This window comes from Portunus trituberculatus, chromosome 23 (genome assembly GCF_017591435.1).
Source record: "Portunus trituberculatus isolate SZX2019 chromosome 23, ASM1759143v1, whole genome shotgun sequence".
Classification (NCBI taxonomy): Eukaryota; Metazoa; Arthropoda; class Malacostraca; order Decapoda; family Portunidae; genus Portunus; species Portunus trituberculatus.
This window is the reverse complement of record NC_059277.1, coordinates 12,790,111-12,800,819: the sequence shown is the minus strand read 5'-3', so window position 1 is coordinate 12,800,819 and position 10,709 is coordinate 12,790,111. Positions and strand designations below refer to the sequence as shown.

The window sequence follows — 10,709 nt, the reverse complement described above, 5'->3', positions numbered from 1 at the left end:
AGCGACGCCAGAGGAAAGCGAGCTGGTTTTAATTCGTTGGTGTGTAGAGGAAAGTGGGCACTGGTTCTGGTGATGGTGGTGGTGGTGGTTAGTTGTGGTTGTTGTGGTTGTTTTGGTGGAGTTTCTGGGTGTTGTGGTGGCTTCCCGTTTTCTTTTTCTTTTTTTTTATCTATTTTTTTTTCTTTAGTCGTAGAATTTTGAGTTTATTGGGTGTTTTTTCTGGTGGAGGGTTGAGAGAGAGGAGGATGGTGTGTGTGTGTGTGTGTGTGTGTGTGTGTGTGTGTGTGTGTGTGTGTGTGTGTGTGTGTGTGTGTGTGTGTGTGATAGTATGTACGAAATGCCTCTAGTTCATTATTTTCGTTAGATCTAGCATTCATTTTTCATAAGATACTGCCTTATTGCTTATTATTATTATTATTATTATTATTATTATTATTATTATTATTATTATTGTTGTTGTTGTTGTTGTTGTTTTATGGTTCTGGTGATAGTTCAACAGGATCTAATTCAAGTTATTGGGTGTTTTCAAGTGTGACTCTACTGACGGTTTGGTAAGCTCTGGTGGAAGTTATTGGAGTTGTGAAGGAAGTTTTCAAGGATGTGTTGAAAATTAACCCTCCAATACCAGGACACATTTTTTACCTTGACATATGTGCACGATTAGACCATCTTATTGACATTACTAAGGGTCTATGGAGATCAGAATATTAATGGCCAAAGTCTTCACTATTTCAATCATCTAACTGTACACAAATCTCGAGGTAAAAATGTGTCCCAGTAATGAAGGGGCTAACCTCAGTACTAGGATGTATATTTACCACGAATTTCGGTATGATTAGACGGTCTTATTTACATTAGGAAGGGTCTAAAAAGATTAAAAGAGTAATGGGCAGAGTATTCACTATTCTAATCCCCTCATGAGTTTCTGAAGCTGTATAAAATCACCAAATAGTCACCAGAATGAATGTGGAAACGCGTCATGGTACTCAAGGTGTTAAGAAAGCTATAGTGAAAATTATTGTGGTTTTTTTCAATAGTGTTCATGATCCCAGTGGTATCTAAACAGGATGTAATGGACGTTAAGGTTTTTTTTAGCCGCTTTCTTGTGATTCCAGCGATAGTTTAACGATTACTCCGCGTCAACGGTGGAAAGGCAGCCGTGACAATCCGACCAGTCATCTTTGTGGCGGGAAAAATAGATAAATAAAATAAAATAAACGAGTAACAAAAATAGAAGTTTCGTCTCGTCTTACTTTTCCTTTTGATCTTATTGTATTTCTATCTTTTTTCTTTATTTTTACTATTATTTATTCGTTTTATTAAGTTTCATTTACTATTTTCTCTTTGTGTGTGTGTGTGTGTGTGTGTGTGTGTGTGTGTGTGTGTGTGTGTGTGTGTGTGTGTGTGTGTGTGTGTGTGTGTGTGTGTGTGTGTGTGTGTGTGAAGTTCATCTTGTTTTCTTATTTCATTCTTTACTTTTGCCATTATTCATTTATTCATTTCTATTTCATTTATTAATTTTCTCAACCTTCTTCCGCGCGTGTGTGTGTGTGTGTGTGTGTGTGTGTGTGTGTGTGTGTGTGTGTGTGTGTGTGTGTGTGTGTGTGTGACGATAAGTATAAAACATGCAGTACAAGTTTAGAAAGTTAACCCTCGACGCGCAGGTGTCAATACAAAGTTAGGGTGAAGTGGCTGGGGGTGTCACGTGCCGCCAGCCGTGTGTGTCCCTCTCAGTAAGACAGTGGAGGGTTGACCAGCGCTGAGCCACGGCAACACCTTCATAATACAAAGAAATGCATCCCATTTTTTCTATTTTACCAGAAGGCGAGATGAAAAACTAGTCCTATTTTGTGTTTGTTACATGCAGACATAAAAAAACTGTTATTCATAATAAATAAAGAGGTAAATAGAGACGTGGAATGCATGAATGGTTGGACGAAGTTAAGTTAATGCTATGAGTTGTAATATTCCAGATTATAATACGTCATATGGCACTATAGGAAAGGGTTAGGTGTTGGTTGTGCGGAGGGTTAGATTACATGAAAGAGTTGAACAAAAAAATAAATAAATAAAATGTTTAATCCCTTCAGTACCATGACATGTTTTCATATCCATTCTACTTACTATTTGGTGATTTCATACAGCTTCGGAAACTTAAGAGGGGATTAGAATAGTGAAGACTGCCCATTAATCTTTCGACCTCCATACACCCTTTCTAATGTAAATAAAATCGTCTAATCACACACAAAACTCGAGGTGAAAATGCGTCCCAGTACTGAGATTAACTCCTTCAATACTAGAACACATTTTTACCTTGAGATTTGTGTACAATTAGACCAATTTACTTACATTAGCAAAGGTCTATGGAGGTCAGAAGATTAATGGTCCAGAGTCTTCACTATTTGAATTCCCGACATGAGTTTCTGAAGTTGTATAAAATCACCCAGAATAAATATAGAAACGCGTCATGGTACTGAAGGGGATAAGGAGACTCATCCCACACACAGCCTAGCAAAGGTCTATGGAGGTCAGAAGATTAATGGTCCAGAGTCTTCACTATTTGAATTCCCGACATGAGTTTCTGAAGTTGTATAAAATCACCAAATAGTAAGCAGAATAAATATAGAAACGCGTCATGGTACTGAAGGGGATAAGGAGACTCATCCCACACACAGCCTGGACAGGAGGGAGGCAGGCAGGCAGGCGGGTAGGTAGGTAAGCGGTCAGACCAACAGGTGCACCACGCGGCCACAAACTTAACCCAACAAAACTCCAGAAACCGCTGAGGAATGGCTTGCTTCTTTACAACTCTCTTCTTTAACCCTTGCAGTACTGGGACGCATTTTCACCTTGAGTTTTGGATGTGATTAGACGATTTTATTTACATTGGGAACGGTCTATGGAGGTCTGAAGATTAATGGCCACAGTCTTCGTTATTTTATTCCCTCTTATAAGTTTCAGAAGCTGTTTAAAACCATCAAATACTAAGCAGAATGAATGTGGGAACGCCTCGTGGTAATAAAGGGGTTAAATCTGTTTTTTTTTTACTCGTTTATCTATCTAGAGAGTATCGGACCAATGGCAATACAAATGATGAAATGAAAGGAGGAAAAATACCACTTGAAGGTGAACTGAATGAAAAAATGAAATAGAAATAAAGACAATGATAAAAATACAGAAAAAATAAAAATACAAGATAAAAAGGAAAATTTAAGACGAGACGAAACTTTATTTTTGTTTATCTGTTTTTATTTTTTTTTCTGGTTTGTTTTATTTTTTCCCACCCCAAAGATGACTGGTCGGAGTGTCACGGTTGCCTTTGCACTGTTGACGCGGGATAATCGTTCAACCATCGCTGGAATCACGAGAACACAGCTAAAAAAAACAGCCTTAACGTCCATTACACCCTGTTGAAATACTCTTGAAAACCACAATCCTGCAACACATTCTTCCTTTTCTGTCTTTTTACTATTCTTTATTCTTTTGTGTGTGTAAGAGAGGACATGGCCGAGGGTGAAAAGACAAGGTTAAGATAGAAAGCCAATTGAAGGTAAAGTGTTTAAAAATAAATACGAAAACAAAATAAAAATCTGATGCTTCTTTTCTCTCTTAATCCCTCCAGTACCATGACGCGTTTCCATATTCACTCTGCTTACTATTTGGTGATTTTATACAGCTTCAGAAACTTATGTGGGGGATTAAAATAGTGAAGACTGTGACCATTAACCTTCTGAACTCCATACACCCTTCCTAATGTCAATAAAATCTTACTATTTGGTGATTCTATACAGCTTCAGAAACTTATGTGGGGGATTAAAATAGTGAAAACTGTGGCCTTTAATCCTCTGAACTCCATAGACCCTTCCTAATGTCAATAAAACTGTCTAATCTTACCCAGAAGTCAAGGTAGAAATGAGTCCCAGTACTGAAGGCGTTAACTAGTCTTTTTGTTGTATAAGAGGGAATCTGGTCTAAGGCTAAAAAATAAGAAAAAAGGTCAAAACGAAATAATAAAAGACCAATTGAAGATACCACCTTAATCCCTTCAGGACCATGACGCGTTTCCATATTCATTCTGCTTACTATTTGGTGATTTTACACAGCTTCAGAAAGTTATGTGGGGGATTGAAATAGTGAAGACTGTGGCCATTAATCTTCTGACCTCCATAGACCCTTCTTAATGTCAAATAAACTTCCCAATCACACCCAAGACTCAAAGTAGAAATGAGTCCCAGTACTGAAGGAGTTAAATGTTCTTTTTGTTATGTAAAAGAGGAATTTTTCCATGGGTTTAAAGATAAATAAAAAAAAAGTCAAAAGGAAATAGTAAAAAAAAAACAGTTGAAGATGAAAATACCTCAAAGAAAAAGTCTTAAAAAATCATGTCAAAATTCACGTCATGAGGTGCGTGCCTGGACACCTTCATATACTCATTCATTTATTCATTTAGTCATTTATTTTGCCAAGTTAATCTAATCAAGCGCAAAAAAAAAAAAAAAAAAAAACAGAACAAGGTGATCTAAAAATGCTAATCCGTAGAGAAAAGTTTTAGAAATGCGTACAAATATTACATTCTGAAGTCTGTCGGAGTCTCCTCGTGAAGGAGTTTTAGGTCCGAATTCAGAAACGCTTTGCTCTCTCACCACGACTATTTTCTAAGACCACAGAGATGATCAGCGGGGTTTTCAAGAGTGTTTCTCCAGTTAATAATGTAGAAATGTTGTCAATTTGCCTCTAGAACCATAAAAACACCTTAAAAAACGCCTTACTTTCTCACCATAACTATTTCCCAAGGCCATAGAGATGATCAGCGGGATTTTTAAGTGTTTCTCCATTTAATAATGTAGAAATGTTGTCAATTTGCTTCTAGAACCATAAAAACACCTTAAAAAACACCTTGCTCTCTCGCCAGAACTATTTTCCAAGGCCACAGGGATGATTAATAGGGTTTTCAAGAGTGTTTATCCACTTAATAACGTAGAAATGTTGTCAATTTGCCTCTAGAACCATAAAAACACCTTAAAAAACGCCTTCTTTTCTCGCCACAACTATTTTCCAAGGCCACAGGGATGATTAATGGGGTTTTCAAGAGTGTTCCTCCAGTTAATAATGTAGAAATGTTGTCAATTTGCCTCTAGAACCATAAAAACACCTTAAAAAGCTCGTGTAAATTTAAATAAAGCCTTTTGAAATAGTGGAGGTGAAGCACAGAAGTATTTGAGAATACGAGGTTTAGTGTGAAACTCCCTGCCTGCTTCTGTATTCCCTCCTGCCTGTGACTCTTTTTTTTTAATACAATATGAGCTTTTTACGGGAATCTACGGGCTAAAGGAGGTATTTTCATATATTAGATACTCAAAATAGCTCCTATACCCGTAAACTCTCGTAAAAAGCACATATTGTATTCAAAAGTCAGAGGCAGGTGGGAATACAGAAGCAGGCCGGAGTTGCAAAGTTTGGTAGTGACTTGTGGTAATCCGTGTGTGAGTGTTTTAACTGACGGACACTCACTCTGTTAAGAACCTCAGTGAATAATGTCGTTCCTCATTAACTCCTTCAATACTGAGACGCATTTCTACCTTGAGTTTTGGGTGTGATTAGACGATTTTACTTACATTAGGAAGGGTTTATGGAGGTCAGAAAGTTGTTTGTTTGTCTGTTTTTTATGTGGAACGCTTCACGATTTTGCATGTCATCCTTGCGCAGGGCCATGCTAATCTTCTCTGTATCGTTCCAATTTTAGTATTTGTACCGCCGAAGCAAGTACAGGTCAGAAAGTCAATGGTCAGTCTTCACTACCTTAATCCACCTCATAAGTTTGTGAAGCTGTGTAAAGTCACCATATAGTAAGCAGAATGAATATGAAAATGGTACTGAAGGGGTTAAAAAGTGAAAGGTAAGAGGGAATATAGAAGCAGGCAGGGAGTTTCAGAGTTCAGCAGCGACTAATTGTAATCTGTGTGGCTAAAATATGAGTGTTTTAACTTACGAATACTCACTTTAAGAACCTCAGTGAATAATATCCTTCCTCATTAACCTCTTGACACGTTTCTATATTCATTCTGCTTACTGTTTGGTGATTTTATACAGCTTCAGAAACTTTTAAGAGGAATTAAAATAGTGAAGATTGTGGCCATTAATCTTCTGACCTTCATAGACCCTTCCTAATGTCAATAAAATGGTCTAATCGTACACAAATCTCAAGGTGAAAATGTGTCCCAGTATTGAAGGGGATAAAGACGAAATAAAGAAAGAAATACTCGTAAATGGATAAATGAATAAATAAAAGTTGAATCACGCAATAGTACACACGAGGAATGTTAGAACTGTATGGTAGAGCTTTAACACACACACACACACACACACACACACACACACACACACACACACACACACACCATCAGCCTTGTAAACATGTGAAGGGGAAAGTTTGATTGTTTTTTTAAAGGTGTGTGTGTGTGTGTGTGTGTGTGTGTGTGTGTGTGTGTGTGTGTGTGTGTGTGTGTGTGTGTGTGAAGGGCTGGATACTGAGTAGCTATGTGTGGGGGGTAGGATGGTGGAAGAGGGGAAGGAAAGAGCGTGATTCAGTGGTGCGTGAGTGCTGAGGCCACACACACACACACACACACACACACAGGGTAATAGATCAGTGAAATGTACGACTGGAAGAATCATGAGGAAAAAAAAAGGGAAAAAATATATGACACAGAGAGAGAGAGAGAGAGAGAGAGAGAGAGAGAGAGAGAGAGAGAGAGAGAGAGAGAATCAACACCACTAAAATAAGAAAAAACACGGAAAAACAACATCTTTAACATAACCAGCCACTTACACACAATTAACTCACATGCATCACTTCTTGGCTCACTGGAAACACTTGCCTGACACTTTCACACACTGACGTTCGAAACCCCACCAAAAAAGAAAATAAATTAATAAATGAATAGAATAAATACAAACACAGTAGGAAAAGTTTCAAGTCATTTATCCCATTCTTTTAGGTAATTCTCTGACCTGCTCGAGAACTGGCATCTAAGTGGGTCTTTTTTTCTTTAATGAATTGTTTTTTGTTGCCCTTGGCCAGAATTTGTCTCTTACATACGAAAAAGAAGCTAACACTCTCCCACGTGAGAAGGATGGAGAGTTTGGTATGTTGAAAGGCTAAACTTCACCCCTTCAGTACCAGGACGCGTTTCCATATTCACTCTGCTTAGTATTTGGTGATTTTATACAGCTTCAGAAACTCGTGTGGGGATTAAAATAGTGAAGAGTGTGGCCATTAATCTTCTGACCTCCATAGATCCTTGCTAATGTCTTAAGGTAAAAATGTGTCCCAGTACTGGAGGGGTAAAGCCATGCATAGGAAGGACTTGATGTGTGAATTATGTGTCACAGGAAGAAGGAAATACAGAAGGTGATCTTGAAGCAGTAAGGTGGTCTGGTTACACACACACACACACACACACACACACACACACACACACACACACACACACACACACACACACACACACACATACACCACTATGTAAAAGATTAAAAGTTTTTATGAAGACCACATTAGCTTCATATTTTACCCTCTTTTTTTTGTTTTGTTGTTGTTGTTGTTGTTGTTGTTGTTGTTGTTGCTGTGGTTGTGGTGGTGTTGGTGGTGGTGGTGCTTGGTTGGTGTTACTGGTGTTTTCAAGAATTTTTTTTTTTTCTGATGGTTTTATTGCCTCGAGTGAAAGTTATTGGAATTGTTTAAATCTTCAATGGTGTTTTCGTAATGTTAGTGAATGTTAGCCAGTGACAAACAGTAGCTATTTACGAGATCATCTTTTTTTTCTTAAGAATGCATGTTGTGCTTTTCTTTTCTTTTCTTCTTTTTCATTAACATCGTTACTTCCCCGACACGGTTCTGGCAGAGGGAGATACGAGGGCGATTTATTCTACTGTTCGTCTGAGGTTTAATGCGGTGAAGGTTTCCAAGACTAGTTGTACGAAGGAGACTTTCCTTGACTAACACTAACGGACGTGTTCTTTATTAACACTGCTTTCCTCGCCGGGACTTCCCTCAAAGCACACAGAAAACACGAATCGAATTATCATGTATTTCTTCCAATGACGATACAGTTTTTGTTCAACTATCACTAAAAACCAGCTCTAAAACTCAATGACTTCCACGAGAACCTGCAAAACGTGACAAAAAGTGAAGTGTTTAGGAATCCAAGGAACAGACAGACAGACGGACACAACACTCACCTGAAGCAGTCCCCAGCAGCAGTAGCAGCAGCAGCAGGAGCAGCAGCAGCAGAGAAGAAGACCGGGCACGTAAGGTCATATCGGCGATGCCCTTAGGCAGCGGTCACTGTCACTTCCTTCACTTCATTTGGCACGGGTGGCACGCCTCGCCACGCGGCTCCCCATGCTCCAACGCGGCGGCTGCACGACTTTCACTCACTATCAGACTCACAGCACCGCATAGCACACACTGCACGGGGCGGTAATCCCGGCGGGGGCACCTGGAGCCGGCAGCGAGTCACATACACTCTGTCAGCGAACACGTGTGGAGCGGTGCCAGGGGCGGGGCGCGTGACTTTCCCTTCTCACGGACAGAACACAACTGAGCCATGAGGCGCCCAAGCTCCTCCAACTTCCGGCGGCGTGACCCCCGCGCAGCCAAGTAGTGCAAGTTTATATCTCACTCGCTCGCCTTCCTTCGCTCAATTAACGCCCTCTGCCAGCTTCCCTTCCAGCTGCTGCTGCTGCTGCTGCTGCTACACTGTGGGGGATGCCTGTATGGGAATCTGGTTGTTTATAATGTGAGTTTTGCGTGCTGGCCTGACTGTCAACTGGGGTGTTTGTGGGAATGGGTGAGTGATTGTGGAATCGCTTTTTGAAACACTTCCGCCTCGCACCTCCGCTTCCTTCCAATGGCTTAGTAATTGAAGTCACACGGGTTCCGAGGCCTTTTTGTTATTACTCTACTGACATAACAAGATTTCTATATAAACTTGAAAAACACTCTTTGGAGCCTGGTTAATCAACGTGTGCCCTACGAAAACAGACGTAACGAAAGGTAACACTTAACCCCTTCAGTACCAGGGCGCGTTTTCATATTCACTCTGGTTACTTTTTGGTGATTCTATACAGCTTCAGAAACTCATGTAGGGGACTGAAATAGTGAAGTGACAATTAATCTTCTGACCTCCATAGACCCTTGCTGATATCAATAAAATCGTCTAATCACACCCAAAACTCAAGGTGAAAATGCGTCCCAGTACTGAAGGGTTAATAGTGACACCCCGCGTTCTTTGTTCAGTTACTGGTTTATACAAAAAATAGTCACTGTTCCATACACTGAGGAGCTCCGTGTGTCTCTTACCTGACGAAGGCTGGTGTGTTCCTGTGACTGCTTAACGCCCCCCCCCCCAAGAAAGCTACCTGAACCTCCACTTTACCTCCACCTACCTCACATGCTCCACCCCACCACCACCATCCATTCCTATGATCAGTGCGTTCCCGCCCTCCCATCCCCCTCACCACTATATCTCCTCCTTCACCTCCATAACTTCTTCTATCTACCACCACCACCACCACCATTACCTCTCCACAAATACACACACACACACACACACACACACACACACACACACACACACACACACACACACACATTATTTTCTTATTTTCAAAGTGACTGTAAAAAGTTATAAAGAATACTATGGTGGAACAGGAAAAAAATGTTTATCTAGTCCACTATCTCCTATCCACTCACCGAACCATCCACCTACTTCCATTAGTCTACCCGTCCACCCATCTACACACTGCACACTATACTCTGCCCACGATCTCTAGAGGCACAAGCATGTCAGGGGATGAACGCTCTGCCTGCTACTGTTGGTCGTGTTTGGTGGAAAGCGTGCATTTTACAACGCTTCATTGTTCCTTTGCCAATACACAAACGATTTACTCTGAGTACTTGAAGACCATCCTCCACCGTCCAGCTGGTATAATTAGGAATAAGTTAATGGACCTTACTGTTGGCTGGGTAGCTTCGTGGTGGCTCGTGGTAGTGATAGCGCGAGTTTAATCCTGACCCACGGCAGTTACTTGGTGAGATTGGTGGTGCTTTCTCTTCCACCCGAGCTAAGGATTGGCCACAAGCTGACCTGTCTGCCTTAATGACCCCTGTGCAGTCGATAGGCATTAAGTTCGTTTTTTTTCCTTTGTACCTTGCTTGTTGTCTTCCTGCCTGGATAGCACAAGCCTCTGTTACTGAGTGAATGCGTGCACACTCTTCTTACATTTCTGGACCCGTCTGATAACATGTTGCGCTTCTCCTCTTAATACATTAGTGGAGAGACACGCTGATAGATCTCACCGTATGGAATTAAGTGCTAACTCGGCAAGACTTAGCGGTGATGCACGAAGGAGGGAGTAACACGGGTGAGAGTCAAACCCACTAGAATCTAATATGAATAATAATTACACACAAATTTTCTAGAACAGTGTATCAATAAGAGGGCGGTCAGAGGGTACAGACACCAGAGTAACGCCAGCGGAGCCTATAACCAGCAAAAGTGTCCGTGAACCTGCCAAGACAACAAATTATACCCAGGACAAATGCTCCCTTAACTGACTGGACACACTTACAATATTCCACCTATCCGCGACACACTTGACAAAAATGAGAACCGTTCCTGCGATACGGGAAAGCCACACAGGAT

General features: G+C 40.6%; 1 non-coding gene and 1 pseudogene across 1 annotated transcript; both read right to left on the bottom strand.

Moving 5' to 3' along the window:
• The window catches only part of LOC123507822, a 388,467-nt pseudogene extending 379,821 nt beyond the window's left edge, over nt 1–8,646 (bottom strand).
• LOC123507967 lies at nt 5,662–5,767 on the bottom strand. Its single transcript, XR_006675845.1, has one exon. It is a non-coding gene; the product is annotated as a U6 spliceosomal RNA (small nuclear RNA).
• Nucleotides 8,647–10,709: the final 2,063 nt, after the last annotated feature.